The 21,627-nt window shown below is 48.5% G+C and overlaps 1 long non-coding RNA gene across 3 annotated transcripts in view; it reads right to left on the minus strand.

Moving 5' to 3' along the window:
- Positions 1-7,288: 7,288 nt before the first annotated feature.
- The window catches only part of LOC134475660 (uncharacterized), a 48,688-nt gene continuing 34,349 nt past the window's right edge, over positions 7,289-21,627 (minus strand). For 2 of the 3 annotated variants that reach the window (XR_010046841.1, XR_010046840.1), the window contains one exon: positions 7,289-12,399. This is a non-coding gene — a long non-coding RNA (uncharacterized LOC134475660). The remainder of the gene's footprint in view (positions 12,400-21,627) is intronic. The other variant, XR_010046842.1, reaches the window with a different exon arrangement.

Raw genomic sequence — 21,627 nt, forward strand, 5'->3', positions numbered from 1 at the left:
AATTTCTGAGCTTGCTTTTCCTCTTTCTGAAGCTTGTCTCTGTTGTTGAAGACACAGAAGGCTAATTTAAGTAGATCTCCTTGTGGAGTCTGAGGGCCTTGTTCAACCTTTTGTAGTTTTGCATGAATATCAGGAGCAGACTGTGAAATAAAATAGGAATTAACTACAATCATCCCTTCATGAGAGTCTGGGTTTACATTGGTATATTTAATTAAGGTTTCTCAAAGCCGATTTAGAAACACAGCCGGGTTTTCATTAGCCTCTTGGACCTGTTCTAAAAGCTTGTTATAATTAGTGTGTTTGTGAGCAATCTTATTAAGGTCCACAATCAGACACTCTATCATCTTATGTAATTTTTTTGAACCTTGACCATTTTGATAGTTCCAGTCAGGGTCTTGGTCAGGCACAGCCAGGCACGGCTACAGGGCCAGGGTCATTGTCAATAGTATTTGTCCTGTGCCTGCAGTCAGCCTCCTCGTGAGCTGCTTGCCATAGCTGATTTCGCTCTTGCGAGGTAAGGGTGGTATTTAAAATCACATAAACATCTTTAAAATGCAAATCATAACAATTGGTGATAAATTCAAATTGCCTGATATAATTTTGTGGGTCGACAGAAAAGCTGCCCAATTTATGGGTAATCTGAGACAAATCAGAAAGAGAAAATGGCACATGAATATTTATGAGGCCTTCAGGGCCAGCTTGCTCCCGAAGTGGCAGCAGACCCTGAGGAGAGGAACGTGGAGGAGAGTGCCATTGGGCAGCTATCTGCCCGGTAGACGCGTGTGAGTAATTATCTGAAGAGTGGCTACAGAGCAGCTGCTGTTTACCCTGTGAGGAGGAAGTATAGGCAGATGACATTGCATTGTGTGCCTTAAAATGAGCGTGACAGGGCAGCTGTTGCTGTTTCCAAGAGGAGCCACTAGAGGGCAGCTGTTGATCATGAGACCAGAAAGAACATGGCGGCACCCTGTCGCCATGGTAACCAAACGAACATGGTGGTGTACCATGTGACCCCTCTGAGCATGGTGGTGGCCCATCGCCATAACAACGATCTGAACCCAGTGGTGCTCCGTCGCCACGTGGCCCGCCTGAACTTCTGGAACATGGCAGCGCCCCGTCAGCATGGCAACCAATCTGACCCGGTGGCGCTCCATGTCCACATGACCCACCTGAGCTTCCGGAACATGGCGGCGCCCCATCAGCATGGCAACCAACTGAACCCAGTGGCGCTCCATGTTCACATGACCCGCCTGAACTTCCAGAACATGGTGGCGCCCTGTTACCGGTGTAGCTGCCGGAACACCGGGGGCATGGCGGCTGTCCATGGCACAAGCTAGAAAAATCATGCTGTGTGCCGGTGGGGCACAATGAATGTGACCTAGTGTGGTACGCGGGTGGTGAGAAGGTATCAGAAGGCAGAGCAGAGCTGCCAGGAGGAGCCTGCATCGTGGAAGGCAGAGGGGGAGACGATCACACAGTGGAAGGTAACTGTGACGCATTGGGACCCACACAACTGAGAGAACCAAGCACGGGGGAAGGCCGGCGGGAGGTAATAGGAGAGAACGAGCTGGGTAAGCAGGTGGCAATGAGGCAAAGACCAGGGGAACGTCCTCAAGCGAATCTTGAGGGCAGGATGGAAAAGTTTGAGCCACGGTAGAGGTGGCCAAAAGGATCTCAGTGGGAGCACAAGATTTAATGAGGGATTGGTGCATTCTCAGAACAAAAAATGCCTCTATGTACTGGAGTTCCATGACTCTATCACTGGCTTTACAGAAATCATAGAGCATTTGTAGAATCGAAACATCAAATGTCCCTTCTGGAGGCCAGTGCTTGCCAAGGAGTGGGTAGTAGGCCAAACTTCCTGGCAGTAAAAAGTTAATAATTTAGTTTTTATGGTACTTTAAATTTTTAAAGTACGTAAATTGGAGATTAAACATTGCAGAGGTGTTTTTTGGGATGTAGGAAGTAAATTTCCCATCGGTGAGTAAGGCAAGCAAAAATCTGGTGGCCCAAAGGAAAAGCTATCACCAATCCTGTAGCGCCCCGCGGCAGGGCTAACGCGAACGGGGGGAGAGACTAGTCAACTGGGGCCGGGCCCAGTGATAAGAGTCTTTTGGAGTGTGCTCACCTTAAATCAATCGGGGCGGCAGTGAGTGGAGGCGGCTGGCAAGAGATGGAACGCATCTTGGCAGGAGGAGAAGCGCAGAGTCAGGCCGGGACAGTATCGGTTCATGAATCGGCAGGGGACCCAATTGGGCGTGTGTCCCAAGAGTCAATCGCCTGCCGATTGAGTCACAGGGCACCAAATGATAGGGTTATTTTCAGAGTATGAAAGATGCTTCCAAAAGTTGAGGAGTATAAGACAAAAGAGGCCTTTATTCTGGGAACATGGGGAGAGAGGACTGGCGTGCTGGCCGCTGGAATCTGGCGATCTCTCTCGCGGACACGTGGCGTGGGGGAATATAAATAGCCTAAGCTTAGGGCGGTGCCCTAAGACCATTAGAGATGCACAGGTATTTCATTGGCACACGTTTGGTGCTAGGGACAGATTTCTAGGGGTGGGGGTATAGGGTTACAGGTAAATCTCTAGGGGTGGGGGAGGCAGGAGCTCCCTAATTCCGGCTGAGGCTTTTTCTGGCTATAGCATCCGGTCTGAGCCAGCAACCCTTTCAGTTTTAACCTGGGTTGTTTGATCTTAGTATCTGTGATAGTATGAATGCCTATTTTGAAGAAAACAACACAACATAAAAGCTAGTGCTGATTTAAAATCATCTTGTTTTGAAGTCCCATCAAGCTGTGGTACATCTGTTTCCACTGGTTTTAACATGTTGTATCTTACTATATTTCACTGTGTGATAGTATAAACAAAATTCTTCATAGGCAAAGAGAGAATATAGAAGCCGTTGTTCGTTTTCTATTAGGTGGTTGTAAGTACCCTGTAATTCTTGCATTCTCTTGAATGGCGTCACACTGCCTTGATATGCTTGATGCTATAGCATACGATGTTACACTCAATTCAAGGAAAGAGGCACTATGGTGACTACTATTATGTTAGATTATCTGGTGATGAAACACAAGGATGCTTAAATTGTTCGGTTCTGACCTGCATTGTTCTGTTACAATGTCCTCTCTTATCTCAATCTCCCACCTATTTTTAAATTAATCTATTTTCTCTCATTTTTTTAATTAAGGGAAAACTAAATTAAAAAATAGCAGGACATATTATAATAACTTTTCATTTTCCTATTAACCTGATTTGAGCCCCAGTATTGCTCTCCCTATCTTGTTTTGTCTGATTATTCTATATTCTATTTTGTTTGATAGTATCAAGTTTGAGGGTATAGGCAACCACTTTGAAGGCAATAAGATATACTATGATGCCCATTATGGTTTAACTATTATCCTTTTTTTGAAGTCTTGTAAGGTCTCCAGTGTAGGTTTTATTGGTCTTGTTCTGTACTGTTTTGATCAATTCTATTATACCTGATGATATAGGCAACTCAATTTAAAAATAGCAAGAGCCATAATGGTAACCACTTTTGATCACCTGGTATTCTATTTTTGCATCATGTACTATGCCCACCCTTCTGTTTTGACTCTGTTTTGCTCAGTCATGTTTGGTTTTATTCTCTTCAAAAAATTAATAAGAACTGTGGGAATAATAAAACCAAAAAATTCTAAATGTTATTGTAAAAAAGAGAAGAAAGGAAGGTGGACTAAGGGATATAACCACAGGTATGTTTGAGTGTGTATGATGGAAAACCATATTACTGAGCTTTTGCTGGATCATTGAACAGAACTGTCTCCCATGTCACTGTATGATTGTCCACTTTATATGCTTTAATTTTGTAATTTGGACAACTGTTTCTGGGAAGATAATATGTAACCTATTAACTGGTGATTTCTTACTGTATATTTTATTTCTTGAAATTCTGTATTATTTGTACACTTTTAATGCTTTGTTTTTCATGTCCTTTCTTTTTTTCTCTTTAAATAAAAATAAATATATAAATATCTCAATATGATCGTTTTTATAGCTGAGTAGTACTCCATTGTATAAAAATACAACTTTTTTATCCATTCCTCAGTTGATGGACACTTGGGTTGTTTTCAACATCTGGCTATTACTAATTGTGCTGCTATAAACATAGATGCACATATATCACTGTGGTATGATGCTTTCAGTTCTTCTGGGAATATGCTTAGAAGTGGGATAGCTGGAACAAATGGGATTTCCAATCCCAGGTTTTTGAAAAATCTCCAGATTGACCTCCACAATGGTTGAAACAGTCTACAATCCTACCACACTGCAGAAGAGTTCCTTTTCCCCACAGCCTCTCCAACATTTGTTGTTGATGGTTTTCTTGATCTTGGCCATTCTTTCAGGAGTGAGATGAAATCTCCATGTGGTTTTAATTTACATTTCTCTAATGACTAAGGATGATGAATATTTTTTCATGTATTTATTTGCCATTTGTATTTCTTCATCTGAGAAGTATGTATTCACCTCAGATGCCCATATTTGGATTGGATCTTTGAATTTTGGGGGTCTGATTTTTTTTAAAAAATCTTTTATGTTTTAGAAAGAAGTCCTTTGTCTGAAGGACAGTTCACTAAGATTTTTTTTTCCTAGTTTGTGGGTTTTCTTTTCACTATGCTGGAGATTTCTTTTGACATGCAGAAACTTTTTAGTAAGATTCCAGTTATTGATTCTGGGAAGTATTTCCTGTGCAGTTTGAGTCCTGTTCATGAATTCTCTACCTACCCCTATGTCTTCAAAGGTTCTACCCAATTTGTCTTCCAATAGATTTAATGTTTCTGTTTTGATATTCTGATCTTTGATCCTTTTTGACTTTAATTTAGTACATGGTGATAGGCATGGGTCTAGTTTTGGTTTTCAAGATATGGAGAGCCAGTTTTTCCAACACCATTTATTAAAGAGACTGTCGTTCTTCCAGTGAATCTGTTTGGCTCTTTTATCAAAGATAAGGTGTTTGAGTGTGTTTGTAGTTGTGGTTGTATCTTCTAATCTATTCCATTGACCTTTGGCTCTGTTTTGTTTGCAGTACCATGTTGATTTTACTACTGTTGCTTTGTCGTATAACTGCAAGTCAGGGATTGTGATGCCTCCTGCCTTGCCTTTGCTGCTAGGAACTGTCTTTGCTATTCTAGGTCTCTTCTCACTTCAGATGTATTTTAGGAGTGATTTCAGGCTGCAGGGTCTGTATGCAGGCGGGGTGCCCAGTGTGTTAAGGGCGTAGCAGGGAGGGGCAGGCTGACTGTGGAGCAGGAAGCCAGGCTGAGGCCTAGGAGACTCCATTCATTGTCCCAGGCTGGATCTGGTGGGCAGAGCATAGGTGGAGCCCCAGACATTACCTCCATGTCCCCCAGGTGCCTGGTGATGCCACCATCACCATGCATGCTCTACCCCAATATCTGGTCTCCTGAGCTGCAGCAGCCTTCTGATGCTGGCCTACTCGGATCAGTGTCTCATGAGTCCTGCGGGGTTCCAGAGGCTCGGGGGTCTGGGGATGGAGATTGTGGTGGCTCTTCAGTCTGTAATACGAAGCTCCACACCATGACCCCTGTGTGGATGCTGCCTGTCCACATCAGCAGTGCAAGGATGTTCCCTTGACCTCTCGGTGTCTCTGCAAGGTCCCCCTGTCACACCTGCTGGCGTGAGCTTTTAAGGCCCCGGTTTTTCCACAGGAATAGGAGGGTAACCAGGCAGGAGGTGATAGGTGCATCCACTTGTGTCTCCTTTACCATTAGAGCCCAGGAACCCAGGGCAGGTGCCCCCAGGGAAGGCAAATCTGTACATTAAAGCTGTCAACAAATCCATTGGTGAGCTGCAGCTTCCCTGACTCTGGGAAGAGCAGTTGGGACTGGATGGGTGGCAGGACGGGTGACAGGATGGGAGAACTTTCCTGCTGCTCTCCCAGCTGAGGAATGAAAAGGGGAGGGGACCCAGGACTTGCATTGTAGGGAGGGTACTCAAAGCCCCAGCTCTATGGCCATCTGGCACCAGAAGGACTTCGCCAGCATTGTGCTTCTGAACCAGTGCATTCCCCAGAGCAGTCAAAGCTGCCGGCTTGGATCAGAGACCTCATGGAGGGCAAAGCCCCCTTTGGTGCTGTGTTTGCATCACTGCAGAAGATCAGGCTGGCCCTCTCCTTCCCAGCCCCCAGCCCAAGAGGTGGTTCCTCACATCTTTTCCCTGTGTCCACAGATTCACTGGGAGAAGGTGGGGCCCTCCTGATGCCTTTGGGGTCCCCACCATCCCCACCCTGAGCCAGCAGCTGCCAGGGTCCAGGGTTGCTCAGTGAAGTCAGCAGGAGTATACAGAACAGTGGGTCCTGCCACACTGGGGCCCAGCCCAGGGCAGCTCATACCAGGACCTGGCCATCACAACTCACACTCTGCCTGCCATCAAAAGCAACCCCAACTCCCTTCAGCACCTACCTTCCTATGTTGAGGTCCACTCTTCCTCTACCTTCCCCCTAACTAAGATGCACAAGAGACCCTGTGCCCATCCCCAAGACACTTTGTGGAAAGGTACCCTCCCCTCCCTGCTCCTGGCTTCCTTCCTCTCAACCCAATGTAGAGAAAGGGCTCTTGGTCTTGAGCCTCCAACCCCACCAGAGGGAACCCACAGGGAGGAAGACAGCCTGGGCTCCAGGAGACCTCTGTGTCCTGCCTGGTCACCCTTCCCAATGCATCGTGCACCCCTTGCTTGTGCAGCTTCTTCTGCCCTGCTTTATTCATTCCTGGTGCATTTCTTCTTAGAGAGGACAGTGCTGTACCATGGGGAGCCCACAGGACCCTGCACAGCACTGGGATGCCTGCAAGAACTGGTGAAGTCAGGTTGCAGGAGGGCAAGAGGCCCAAGCCCATAGGACTCCCAGTCGTCCTCATCCTCCTCTCTTGGGGGCTGTTGTGTGGGCGTCATTGGTGGGATAGAGTCCAGCATGCAGGCAAAGGCTCCTCCTGGGCCCCTACTCTCCCTGGCTCTGGGCCTTTCCTGGAGATGCCTGGGATGGAAGGGCCGATGAGGGAGAGAGGGCAAGCCAAGGCCCAGGTGCCACCTGCTCCTGGTCATGGGGACAGGCAGAGCACCCCTGGTGCCTGCCTACCTTTGCGCCTCACAACCAGCTTGTTAAAGAAATTGGACATCAGATCCCACCCTGGCCCATGGCTCTCACTGCAGGGGAAGCTCGGTGAGCAGGTGGGGGTGGACCCCCTTTGTCGGGGTCGCTCCCGGCCGGCAGGAAAGACACACGACAAAGTCTGGCGGTGTGCAACCTTGCCTTTATTTGTCTCCGCGTGGGCCCCGCGAGGCCTCCTCTCTGCCACCAGCCCTTTCTCGCCGGTGGACTTTCTCTATCTCTCTCTGTGCTTTCTCTCTGTGCTTCTCTCTTGTGGCGGGAGAGGCATTTACTTTTATAGGGTAACAGTGGCCAATCAGTTCAAAGCGCGCGATGCGGGCTGATTGGCTAACATCAGTTGTTGCTAGGCAGACTATCTTACAGAGCGGGTTGTTTAAGTCGCCAGCGCAATCAGGGGGCAGGAAGCAGGCGCCAACTTGACTCACTCGATGGGAGGGGCAATCTAGCTCAGGCTCCGCTCCCACCCACAGGCCCTACGTCCGCCAAGTAAGGCGACCGGTGTTGGCCGCGGCTCCCAACATCTCCCCCTAATTTATTTACTTTGAATGAATGTATGCATCGCAGCCCGCCCTGGATTGAGTGCAGAGGCTTATGCCCTGTGTTGAGGCCCACCGTAGGCCCTTGGCTTGGACCCTGGTCGGCCGCCCCGGGTCCGCCAAGGCCTTGAGACCCTCGTCCTTTTTCCAGGGCCAGGAGTGAACTGGACGGAACCTGGATGCACATAGGCATGCACTCATGCCCCTCCGTGTGATCCCCTCGGAGAGGCATCTAGATCTGGGCAGATTCTAGTAATCCAGCGGCTTTCGTGCAGTATGGGGTAGGGCCTGGCTTAGGTCGAGTCGTGCTGGGGAGGCACGCTCTTACCCGTCATTGACTCACCTACCCTGCTGTGTGGTGTCATTAGGGAAGGAATGCGGAAGACCCGCCACACCTAGACCCAGTCGTAGGCCAGTCGAGCGAGCCATGCGTAAGCCTGGGGGTCATTGTGCCCATCACGGGCTGCTGCCAGGGCCGCATGGGCAACCAGGCGTACTTGACGCCAGGCCGCCGCAAGGCGCCCATTAATAAATGATGTAACCCATCGGAGCAAGAATGGTCCTACAAGTAAGAGCAGAAGCAAGGAGCACAGGGGACCTAACAATGGTAAAACATAGGGGAGCAAGCCATTCCAGGCTCCCCAAAAAGGGATTGTCCTGCAGTTCTTTTAGGGCTCATCTTGTTGTTGGGTCTGCGGTTGGCCTCTGGTGGAACAGGCCTGATCTTCAGTCGAGGGACTTGTTGCAACCTCTCTGGGACCCACAGTGGTTCTCGTCCCGGTTCCTGCGGAAAAACACAAACCGCGCCTCGGTTCCAGCTAACCACCGGATCCGGGCCCATCCATTGTCATGCCATAGATAACCGCGCCTTTGGAGGCAGGCCTTGGCTTACTCCCCCTTTTTATTTTTTATTTTTTATTTTATTTTTTTATTTTTGGTCTTTTTCGTTTTTTTTTTTTTTTTTTTTTATCGGTACCAGGGATCGAACTCGCGATATCCTGCTTACAAGGCAGGCGCTTATGCCGCTGAGCTAAATCCCCAGCCCCCGTTTTCTCGACCGGCGTTTTTCTCAGCCTGCTCGGCAGAGTAGCCGCCCATGAAAATACCGTCCGCCCCGCGGCGCAACGTCATAGGACAGCGGTCGCAACAGAGTGGAACGGGGCATCACTTCCTGTGCCGGCTGAGAGAAGGGAGGGTTCCCTGTAGCGGCCTCTCGACGGGGAGCCGCTTCTGGAGAAGAGCTCCAGGGCGGAGCGGATGGCTCTCTATCTCCTCCCCGCCAGAGGGCTCTTGGGGGCCCTTTTTCCTCTCTCTGCTTTTTTCGAGCGGCGCACGCACACAATTCGCGGCGCAACTCGGCATAGGAGTCAAGGCACGCATGTATCATTTCCCACAGGGGGCGAATAGCCAGCGAAATATCCCCTTCCAATTCCGCCGAAGCGAGGTCCCCGCCTAACTTCTCCCATGACGGCAGGTTTAAATGCCCCGTGGGTAAAAACCAGGGAGCCACCCTATCTATCTCTGCTATGAATAGTTCTAGTGTTTTTTGACCTACCCTGAGGTCTCTAGCTTTTAAAAGCTTCCTAAGGGCCTTTACCAAGGGCCGCGCCTCCGCGCTCGGTAAATTACCCATCTCTAACCTCTAATGGCTGTAACTCACCGCGTGTGACTTAAAGAACCCGTCACCTACGCGTGAGCCTGAGGGGAGTCTAAAAGCCCTGTAGGTGCGCGCCACCCAGAGCCCAGGCTTATCCCCAACTCACCTGTCCGGCAGCACCACGCTGGAGCGTTGCACACCACCGCCGTGTCTCGGGGTTGATCAGTCCCCGTGCGGGTCACCAAATGTTGATGTCGCTCCCGGCCGGCAGGAAAGACACACGACAAAGTCTGGCGGTGTGCAACCTTGCCTTTATTTGTCTCCGCGTGGGCCCCGCGAGGCCTCCTCTCTGCCACCAGCCCTTTCTCGCCAGTGGACTTTTTCTATCTCTCTCTGTGCTTTTTCTGTGCTTCCCTCTTGTGGCGGGAGAGGCATTTACTTTTATAGGGTAACAGTGGCCAATCAGTTCAAAGCGCGCGATGCGGGCTGATTGGCTAACATCAGTTGTTGCTAGGCAGACTATCTTACAGAGCGGGTTGTTTAAGTCGCCAGCGCAATCAGGGGGCAGGAAGCAGGCGCCAACTTGACTCACTCGATGGGAGGGGCAATCTAGCTCAGGCTCCGCTCCCACCCACAGGCCCTACGTCCGCCAAGTAAGGCGACCGGTGTTGGCCGCGGCTCCCAACACCCCTTTAAGACACCAGTGGCCCCAGGAAGCCTAGAGGCTGAGGGCTGCACTCACCTGAGTTCCCTAAGAGCATGGAGACCCCTCGGAAGCCCCCAGGGACCCGCCGTGGTGCATCCTGAGCTGGCTGAGCTGGGCACATAGTCCCAAGCAGGAGCCCAGAACTAGGGTGTCAGGGAAGCCAACCAGGCCTCCAATAGCACCCCACCTGCAGGGGGACAGCCCTGGAGCTCTGATGTGCCTCTGCTTGGGGTCCTGATGGCAGCAGGAGGGGGTCTCACCATGTTCCTGCTCCTGCTTCTTCTCCAACTTGTGCTCCTAGATGCTGCACAGCACCAGATGCACTGGCTAGCACTGCAGGAGCTGGGGGAGGCCCTGGTGGTGCAAAGCAGGCAGTGAGAGTGCTACAAGAACCCTGCCCTCGAGGTCTGGAACACAGGTGCGAGGCTCAGTTTGCAGGAAGCAGGCTGAGTCAGGGAGCTCCCAGTGCAGTCCACTGCCCAGTACCCAACTCAACAGCCTTCAAAGGTGCATCCACCTCTGCTGGAAGGAAGGAAGCTCCAGGATGGCACCAGGGGCAGAGAGGGTGATGCCCAGGCCCAGGTTGGCACTGTACATGAGGTCATCAGCCATGCCTGGCAGGTCAAGCAGGTAGAACAGGATATCAGTCTCAGGTACCCTCCCCAGGTCTGGCACTTAGATGTAGTTCTCAGGGGGGACCTGCGGGGCAATATGTGAGCCACAGCTGCCACACAAGGACATGGTCTTCAGGGTCACTCTGAGGCTCAGAGAGCCCTCCATACCTCAGGATGGCTGAGATTCCCAGGGCCCCAGCCTCCAGTGCTCCCCACCTGCTGCTCAAGCTGCTTTCTCTTGGTAATGCCCCCTTGGACAGAGGGGCTTGAAACAGCTTCTCCTCCTCCAGCATCACGTGGGTCTTTGGCAATGGGTCCAGGAAGAGGTACTTCTTGTATCTGCAGGGTAATTGGGGATCAGGCAGGCTCAGGTCCCTGACCATCCCTCTTGCTTTGGGTTGCAGCCTGCTCTTGCATGCCCAGGACTCAAGAGCTCTCACATCTGCTTTGCACCAGACATAGTGCCGTGCAGCCCCGAACCCCCTCAGCACCCCCGGGCCCTAAAGGGGCGCTGAACAGCAACAGGGAGCTGGCCGAACTGATGTTGCTGGGGAGTCCCCCAGCCCCTCCTTGGCCTCATCCTCCGGCTCTTGCTTGGTGCTCACATACAGGGAAGAACTTCAGCTTCTCCTGGAGGTGACAGGGATTCGGGGGGCTCAGCGCCTGGCTCCGTGAACCCCACTCAGTCCTCGCCGGAAGCCTCGGGGGGTCAGCAGCCTGTGTGGACCCGTTGCCCGCGCCCTGGCCTGGCCCTCAGACCTGCAGGGCCCGCTCGTCCAGCGGCTGGTGCTTGTTCTGGATGAAGCAGCGCAGCGGCGGTGACTGGAGGCCTGGTTCTTGTGCACTGGAGAAGACGGAGGAGCTGTAGTCCTACGGGGACTTGGGGGCGAGGAACTTGGAGCTGGAGAACACTTGTGGGCATGGATCTAGGGCTGGGGAGCTGCGGGACACGGCGGGCCGGGGGCGCGGGGATGATGGGCATGGGCTCCCTAACTTGATGACCTTCTGGCTGCCCTTGAGCTTCAGATCTTGGCCTGGCTCGTGGAGATCCCTTCCCTGAGGACCCACAGCGTCCTGTAGCTCAGCTCCTCAGGCCAGGAGATTTTGTTGTGCAAAGATCACAGCCAGATTGCACCAGGCCACCCCAACTCTGCCTCCTGCAGAGGCAGCAGGCACCCCCCTGCGGGCTCTCGGCCTGGCTCCCTTCTCCCCTCTGGGCTCCCTGTGGCTGTCGGAGGGAGGCACTGTGACCATCCTACACGAAGGGTCCTCACTTCACGGGGCTGAGCTTCTCGGGGCCCACCATGATCACCTGTGTGTGCAGCAGAGGATCTCACTGCGAGAACCTGGGCTCTGTCAGAGGAGGAAACTGCGGGAAGCCAAGCTGCAACCACTGTCAGAGCCTGACCCGACTTGGCGAGAGTGGGGCGCGGGCCTGGGGTGGGGCCTTGCTTCTCGCGCCTTCCACCCTCCAGCAGTGGACCGGGCTGTCCCCGCAGACCAGACACACACAGGCCGACTCAGGACCCTGCGTGGCTGGGGTCGGGTCACCCTCTGCTGGCTGCAGACGGAACTGCAGCAATAGCTCTTGGGAGAGCAGAGCCAGAATTCGGCTCCGCCCGGGAGGCCAGCACCCACCTGCTAAAGATGTCTCCTGAGACCTCCTTCAGGGACTGCAGGACATCAGCCACGTGCTTCGCACCACAGGTCTGGCGGGAAGAGAGGGATGGCGTAGGTCTGGCCGGCCGAGGGGTGGGGAGTCCTCACCGTGCTCGTGGTGCTGTGGGTGGGGCAGGAACTTCAGGACCTTGGAGGGGGCATTCCTTTGACAGTGGGCAGCAGCCAGGGACCCTCGGTACAACAAATTCCAGGCTGGCGAAAAGACGGCCAAGGAAGGAGGGTGCAAGGGGTGAAGGACCAGGAGGAGACAAAACGAAGGAACTGCAAGGCATGTATGTGCTTGCCTTTTTGGAACCTCTGTTATTTCCATCTCCAATTCTGCAGCAGATTTCAATCTGCCTTTTGTCTCTCTGTCTCTCTGTCTCTCTGTCTCTCTGTCTCTCTCTCTCTCTCTCTCTCTCTCTCTCTCTCTCTCTCTCTCTCTCCCTCTCTCATTTGGAATCAAACTCAGAAAATTGTGCTTGCCAGGCAGGAACTGTGCCACTGAGCTCATCCCAGTCCTGCCTTTGCTCTTGAAGAAGTCTTCAGTTCCAAGGACAAAATGCACAAGGCAACATGTCAAAATCCCCCCCCCCCCCGACTGCAGCCTCCTCTGGAGCCCCCGCAGTCTCCTGAGCTCTCCCTTTTCCCCTCCATGGCTTCCACACTCTCTGTGGATGGTGCTTCCTTGAGATGATTGGTCTCCTCTTTCACTTCCCCAGCATCCAGCTCCCCTCCACACCACTATTCCAGGAAAGCCAGGCCCAGGTTCCCAGACTGAACCTGCTGTGACTCTGCAGGGCCTGGAATTACTCCACACTCCCCATTGCCTTCCTATCCAGCAACATTAGGGGTGAAGGGGCCCCCCAGCCTGAGACAGACATGGCCTCCTCCAAGACCACCATAGCCTTTCAAGATCTCCCTGTCATGTACTAATTCTGATGCATCCATGCCCCTGACTTAGTTCAGTCCTTTGCTTCTCCCATCAGGAGAGGGAAACAGAAAGAAAGTGCATTCCTTGCTTGTGCTGGGATGAACTCCTCCTTAGTTACACAACCAGGGAGTGAGGGAGAAATCCAGGCTCAGTCTCCTCCTCAACAAGGAACTTTGGGTGTGAATGTGGCCACCCTGAGGCGTCCTCCTGTGGTCTTCAGACAGCTACTGCTCAGCTCTTAGGTGGAGACCAGGACTACTACAAAGATGTAAAAGACACTACAAGGCAGTGAAACAGCCTCAGAGACAGCAGAACTCTCAGGATAAGCATCCAGTCCAGCCTCCTGTAAAGTGCTAAGTGAGAAACTGCTTCTGGGTCAGGAGCCCAGAAAAAGCCTCTTAGCAGATCACACTGTTCTCCAGTGGGAGGAAGCAGGAACAGGACAAGGAATGAGGCTAGGTAGCCTCAGGACAGCTGCCACCCATGAGTGCTGCCCAGACTGGGACCAGCTCTGCTGCAGACAGGAAGCACTGGAAGAGTGGCTTTCTGGAACTGAGGGGCACTCAGTACAAAGAGCACCCGAAATCCAAAGGCTTAGAGAAACAATAATGGAAAATAGGTTTATATGGATTCCATGCTGCAGTGACTCCATATAAACCTGCTAGGTGAAATAAAATATATTACTGATTTCATCAATTTCTTTTTACTTTTTAAAAGCATGTGAGAGGGATGAGGATATAGCTCAACAGCATAGCACTTGCCTGGCAAGTAAAGGTCCTGACTTGAATTTCTGGTACCAAAAAAAAGTTTATGTGAGTTAAAGCACTAAGTGACTGGATTCTGACCTAAGGACCAAATTAATCATAATGGTCTACATTATCATCTCCTCTCCTGATATCTGGTAGCCTTAAATAATTATCATGAAGATAATCATTTGAGCCATCTTTCTGTATATTTTCATATGCTGCAGCAATAACACCAATATTAACATATGCTGCTCATTAGTGCTAATAATGACTTCAGTTACCTAATAATACCTGCACACCCTAGAGCCATTCCACTCCTTCTCAAGAATTATTTTATTCTTAGTTAATTTCATTTTTCTGTTTTTGATGAAGAAATGAAAGTGGATCAAACAAGTAGTACATTTTTAATCATCAAAATGCTACTTGACTTCAGTTGTACCCTTGAACTCAGAACTTTGGTGACTTATCAGTGTTTCTTGCTTTAATGCATTAAAATGCATGAAAATGCAAATCTTAAGAAGCCAAAAGCTTCAGTCCCAGGTGTGAGGCACTGTTTGGGCCCCACAGTAGGGCCAGAGCAGTTTTTGTCCAAGGGGAGGTGCTGGGGCCCTGCACCAGGTCTGCCATGTACCCAGCACTTTCTGGTCATGGACCTGGCTCTGTCATCTTAGAGTGAGATGCAACTTGCGACACTCCTGCCTCCACCTCCAAAGTGGCAGGGTCACAGGAATGAACCACCCTACCTGACTTGACGATCATTTTAAAATCAGGGAACGCTGGTGGTGCTGCCTGGACCTGGGGCGATGGCAGAATAGAGGGAGGAGCTCAGCCCCGCCCCCTGTCTACACTCCACGCCCATGCCAGAGGCTCAGCCCGCGCTCCTACCTGGCTCCGCAGCCCCACGCCCCAGAAGCCCGCTGCTTGCCTACCCACCTTCCACCCCAGCGGCTCCCAGTGCTACCCTCCCGTCGGGCTCAGCCGCTCGCCCAGCCCCGCTCCTCCTGCTGTCATAGGCTTTCAGCCGCCTGGAGCAAAGACTCCATTTACCCTGTGGGAAAAGACGCTTCCTTCCCAGAACTCTCGCTCATGGTTAGCATACAAGGAGATCCTGGATCTGATTCCCTGGCGCCAAATAAATGAGGAATGTGGAGGCCTGGGGCAGAGACGCCACGCAGAACCGGGCTGCGGGCTAACACCAGGTGCAGTTGTGTCCAAGAGAGCGCGGAGCAGCCAGACTTCAGAGCCGCTGAGGCTCCGCCCCCCCTCCCCAACTCCAGCGAAGCCTAGGTGAGAGCGAGGCCTGAGCTCCTCGCGGAGAAAGGAGGTGCGCCAGGTCCTGGGGAGCACTGCCCCGCCCCTCCGGACCTGGATGTTACCCGGACACCGGGGGCCGGACACGCGCGGTCACCAGCATTTCCCACGCACTTCCTAGACAGGAGTCGGGCTCTGCCTGTCTCTTTGAGACTAAGGCAAGGGATTTGTGCTCTTTTCGTATTATTTCCAAAAAACAGTCTCCTAAACTCCTTCTGTCTTCAGATTTAATCTTCGATTTGGGAGTGAAAGCACTCAGGTTAGGACAAATGTGTTGCCTGGATGCCTGGGGAGACACTGGCCCACGAAGTGAGGCAGGGAGAGGTTTTGGCGTTGGATGGGCCTGGTTTTAACTTTAATTCAGGAAGTTCCAGCACTTCCGGAGAGGGGCGGTGGTGATTGCAGACCTTGTGAATGCTTTGGACTACTGACCTGTCCCAGGAGGAAGACCAGGCCCTGGGTGCAGGCCACATACACAGAGCTCAAAGTTGCAAAGCTTGTGGATGTTTAAAATCACAGTGGAAAGTTAGCAGGAAGGGAAGAGGGAGGAAGAAGTGCAAAGAAAAATACTTTTAAAAAAGTTAAATCTACAGGAAAAGCTCCAGCCCAGGACAGGCAATGCTTCTTCCTGTGAGCTCCTGGCTTGCTTTTTCCAAACTTTTCAAGATCGCCAAGTAAAAATACTGGATGCCTAGTCAATTTGCATTTTGGAGAAACAGTAGTAATTTTTTTTAGCATAAGCATGTGCTTTCCTTAGTTTAGTATCTACTTGTCCTAGCATAGTTTTTCTGGCATCCACAATTAATTAGATGTCTCAGATTTTATTTGGTAAACCCGACAGTCCTCCTAAGAGCCCAGAACTGCCTGCTGCCTTCACATGTGGCTTAAGTATCTGGGGGCCTCTTTCCCTGTTGCCCTGTCTCTGAAGTGCTGTGTCTCCAAGTGGCCATTCTCACCCTGCCCTTTTACTAGTGCCCCTCCTGGAAGCAAGCAGAGGTGGCAGTGGGGGCAGGGTCCCTTTGGTTGAGGGGTGACCTTGGCAGGCAGGGCTGGGCCTCTTGGGATGCTCTGGGGCTGGATGAGGTGTCGGTACAGTGCAAGGGACAGGCCTTCTGCCTATAGCACGCTGGCCCACACAGCACATGGGCACTGTGGGATCTGCTGAACCTGAGTTCACATTGCAGCCCACCTGTTACTCCTATCCTGCCTTGCGTCCACTCACTGGTCCCTTATCACCTCTCATATTTGTTATAGTGCTGGAAATACTACCAGAGCTATTAGAAAAAAGAGAGAAATAAAAAGGGTAAAGATAGGAAAAAAGGAAGTTAAATTATCATTATTTGCAGATGACATGATACTGTACATAGAAGACCCCCAAAACTCCATTGAAAGACTCCTACATATAATAAATAAATTCAGCAATGTAGATGGATACAAAATCAATGCTCAAAATTCAATAGCCTTTCTACACCAACAACAAAATTATGGAGAGAGAAACAAAAGAAGCCACACCCTTCACACTAGCATCCCCAAAATTGAAATACATAGGAATTAATCTTATGAAAGAAGTAAAATATCTATCCAGGGAAAATTATAATATCCTGAAAAAGAAATTGAATTGGATCTCAAAAAAAGAAAGAAAGAAAGACATCACTTGTTCATGGATAGGAAAAATAAATACTGTGAAAATGGTCATTCTCCCAAAACTGTTATACAGATTCAATGGAATAACAATGAAATTACCATCAAAATACCTTATAGTTCTAGAGAAATCACTCCTAAATTTCATCTGGAACAAGAAGAGACCTAGAACATCAAAGACAATTCTTAGCAGCAAAGGCAAAGTATCACAATCCCTGACTTGAAGTTAAACTACAAATAAACTGCAATAAAAGCAACATGATACAGAAATAAAAACAGATCTGGAGATCAACTGTATAGATTAGAAGATACAACCACAACTACAAACACACTCTACCACCATATCTTTGATAAAGGGGCCAAACATGTTCACTGGAAAACGACAGTCTCTTTAATAAATGGTATTTGTTCATTTCATCATGCATTAAAGATAAGTTCTTGTAAACTGTTTATATGTTTTACCCATGCATGAGACTTAACATGTATTTCTACCCTTTCTATATTAGAGGAAGAAAAAAAAAACAAAGAAAAGCAAAACAAAACATATTCCCATAATCACATGAAATGAAAAAGACATATAAAACCACTGTACAAGGAGTTCTACAATGGTTACTGTGTTGTCTCTTGTCTTCAAAAGAATTTTCCATATCATCAGACATAGCATAATTGAATATAGAGTACATAACAGTATTAATAAAAACAAAACATTGTAGGTAGTGTAAAACTTCAAAAACAGGTAGTAATCAAACCAGAATGGGTATCATAGTGAATCTTGTTATCTTCAGTGTAGTTGCCTATACTCTCACACTTCATACTATCAATCATAACAGTTTTGAATAAAATCTGTTGATACCACACAGCAATCAAACAAACCATATTTAAGATCAGTCATGATAAAACAGTATAAGTTAAACAGAGTTCCAGATTAAGTTAATAGGAAAGTAAAGATGATTACTGTACCATATCCTGTTGTTTTGGGGATGGTTGTCTGTGCCCTCAGATCTAGTGCAGGTAGACAAACGGACAGAATAAAATCTATCTAGTAAGAAGAGTGGTGCGAGTAATGTTGGTTTTTAAATCCTGATACACTATTAACAATATCTTCTGCTGTCTTTTAAAAGACTATTCCTTCTCTTTCACTCCCCCAGGGTGCACTGTGCAATTTTGGGTCTCACCAACACCCTCAGCTTTTAGATTGTGGGGGCAACCTTCTATTTACCTAAGAGATTCTGAACCTTCTCCCTCCTGGACTTGATCTCTAGTCGTATGGTTTATGTCTGTGTCCCCCAGGCCTCATGAGTTTGCATTGTGTATTTGTGATTGGTTCATTGTATACTGCTTGGATTGATGGTGTCAGTGCTACACCCACCTGGGGTGGAGCCAGGATGTGATGTAATGGCAGGAAGAAGGTGTGTCTTGCTCTTTGCTGGTTCCTGTTTGCCATTTGCAGCCACCATGAACGGCAGCCCAGCCATGCCCGCCTGCCTGGGAGCCAACTGAGTGTGGACTGAAACCTCCAAAAACTAAGAAATAAACCTTTCCTTTCCCAACTTGGGCATCAGGTATTTTGTCTCAGCAACAAGCATAAAGTAACTAAGACACCTATTAAAGCCTGTCTTTCCAACCTATCTACAAATACTGGTCAAGATGCCCCTATTACTCTCTGGTTCTCTGGTCACATAGAGCATGGTTTTCTCATATTTGATTTTTGGTCTATAAACCCTTTTTCAGGTTAATTATATTTCCTATATAGAGCATCTCAGCGGACTCTACCTTTGGATCTACTCTGCCTGTGTTTCTCTCTCTTTTTTTTTTTTTTTGGTATATCAAAGCCATCTATATTAGAGATTTTAGGCAAACTTCTTTTTGTTTTTATTGGTACCAGGGATCGAACTCATGACTGCCTACTTGCAAGGCAGGGACTTATGCCATTGAGCTAAATCCCCAGCCCCTATAGGCAAACTTCTATGCCTCATTTCTGTTGTGTTCTTTTACTGCCATTAGTTGTCTGCTTTTCTTCTTCATTTCACTGTCTGCTCCATTCATTGAGGAATCTCTGCCACTGTTCCTGGAATCCTGGTACATTTCTCTCTCTCTCTAGAGAGAAATGTATTCTCTCTCCCTTCGGTATTCTCTGTAGGGTTGTATTGATGGTCACAAGTTCCCGCAGTTCCTCTTTGTCTTGGAAGCATCTTTTTTCTCCAATAATTTCTAGAGACAGTTTTTCAGGGTACATCAATCTGGGCTGCAGGTTACTTTCTTTCAGGGCTTGGATACTTCACTCTAAACTCTTCTTGATTTGATAGTCTGTGTGGAGAAATCTGCCATGATTTTGATGGGTAATCTGTTTCTTTTCCTTGATGGCTTTTAATATTCTGTTCTGTTAAACATTGTTTTTCATATATTTGTTTGCTGTTTGTAGTTATTCTTCTGAGAAGTTCAAAGTCATCCCAGAGGCCTGTTTTTGGGCTGAGTCTTTAAATTTGGGGTCTGATTTTTTTCAACTCTTTACATGCTCTAGATTTTAGTCTTGTCAAGGAAGAGCTGGCTAAAGCTTTTCCAATTCTTTGGGTTATCTTTTTACTCTATTGATAATTTTTTGTTGCTCAAAGCTTTTTTTAATAGGATGAAATCCAAAGTTATTGGTTTGTAATGTTTCTTGGATGACTAGGGTTTTTTTTTCATGAAATCTTTGCCTACATCTATGGCTTTGAGAGTTCTATCCATTCTCTCTTCAATCAAATTTAGTGTTTCTGTCTTAATATTCTATCTTTGATTATTTTTGTTTCAGTTTAGTGTATGGTGTTAGCGATGGGTCTAATTTTAGTATTCAGCATGGAGAAAGACAGTTTTTCAATCACCATTTATTAAAGAAATCTTTCTTTGAATGAATGCATTTAGCCCTAGGATAGTATTTGAAGTGTTAGGTCACTTTTGGTTCCAAACAAATTTAGAAGTGTTTTCTCTATTCCTTAATATGAATTCATATGTATATAGTGAAACTAGACAGTGTTTAACTTCTATCAGTGTTTATTAAAAGATGTACAGTAGGGGATGGGGATATAGCTCAGTGGCACAAGTGCCTGCTTTGCAAGCGTGTGGTCGTGATTTGGATGCTCAGTACCAAAAAACAAAACAGTATGCTATCATGATACTTCATTATGAAATGGGAGAAAAGTGTATTTAAAAATTGAGATTTAAAAATGTTAGAAAACAATTATACAGTGAAAAAGGAGTAAGTGTGTCTACAGGCCAGGGGTTGGAGTTTGGTTTGGAAGGGAATCTAAAAAGGAACAAGCTTTATTCTGCATATACCCCTAGGTATATAGGTATATAACCCGGCTTTTCTGGAACTGCAGAGTTCTGAACAGGCACAGGAGGGCCATTGGTTCTGCAGGCCCAGTGGCTTGGGGTAATGGGGTGCCAGAGTCTCAGGAGCTGCAAACATAGAAGGGGATGGCCAACAGACCCTGAGGAAGCTTTCAAATAACATTTGAAACACAGAAATATAGGAAAATGACAAAACAAAAGACCAAATTACAACCTCAAACCTCCAGCGGGTGGGTGGGCCCATGCTATCCCCGGAGCCCAGCCTGTTTGGAACTCCCACACCTCGCCATCAGAGTGTAGAGGAGGGGCTGGGTGGATCTGGGGCACCTGCATCAGCCTCCCCGTGTGTCTGGTGGACTGTGGATGTCTCAGCAGGCAGTGGAGCATCGGAGGTTCCAGAGGCCCTGCAGCCTGGCCTGAGTGCTCAGCGCACTCTGGCCAAGCCCAGACTGTTCAGGTCCCTCAAGGGTCTGGGTGCAATGAAGTGGAGAGGTGGGTTTGAGACATCTACATCCGCCTCCACATCCCAGCTGTGCTTGGAGAGCTGAGGAGCTTCCAATGGGCAGGTGGGCACACAGTGTCCCTGAGGCCCGGCTTTTCTGGAACTGCAGAGTTCTGAACAGGCACAGGAGGGCCATTGGTTCTGCAGGCCCAGTGGCTTGGGGTAATGGGGTGCCAGAGTCTCAGGAGCTGCAAACATAGAAGGGGATGGCCAACAGACCCTGAGGAAGCTTTCAAATAACATTTGAAACACAGAAATATAGGAAAATGACAAAACAAAAGACCAAATTACAACCTCAAACCTCCAGCCCATCTCAAGAAACCCTAGGAGCAATGTATATAGAAGACAATATATGCCATTCACCTCAAATATCAGACACAATAGCTACTGAAATTAACAAGAAATTCCAGGATGCTTCAAAGAAATTCAAACTCTAAATAATCTCCCAGGTAAAAGAAGAAATGATAAAAGAAATGAAAGAGATTCTGAATATATCTAAAGAAAACACAGATAAAAAATTGGAGGAACTAAACAAAAAGATAGGATCCCTAGATGAGCAATATAAGAAACAAACAGAATACACAATGCAGATGCACAGAGATATACAGGAAATAAAAAACTCCACTGAAAGTTGTAAAAACTGCCTTAATGAAAGTGAAGATAGAATTTCAGACCTTGAAGACAGGATTGCAGCTAGTGAACAGGAAAGGAAAGATCTTTTAAAAATAACAAGAAATCAGGAAACAACAATTCAACAACTGCAAGACGATGCAAAGAAAAATAACATAAGAATGATAGGGATTAATGAAAAAGAAGGAGACAACATAGAGGATGTCAAGAGGATATTTAGAGAAGTAATAGCTGAAAATTTCCCAAGCATGAGAT

This window comes from Cavia porcellus, unplaced genomic scaffold, assembly GCF_034190915.1.
Source record: "Cavia porcellus strain 051 isolate PalLab524CR breed Dunkin Hartley unplaced genomic scaffold, mCavPor4.1 scaffold_4, whole genome shotgun sequence".
Taxonomy (NCBI): Eukaryota; Metazoa; Chordata; class Mammalia; order Rodentia; family Caviidae; genus Cavia; species Cavia porcellus.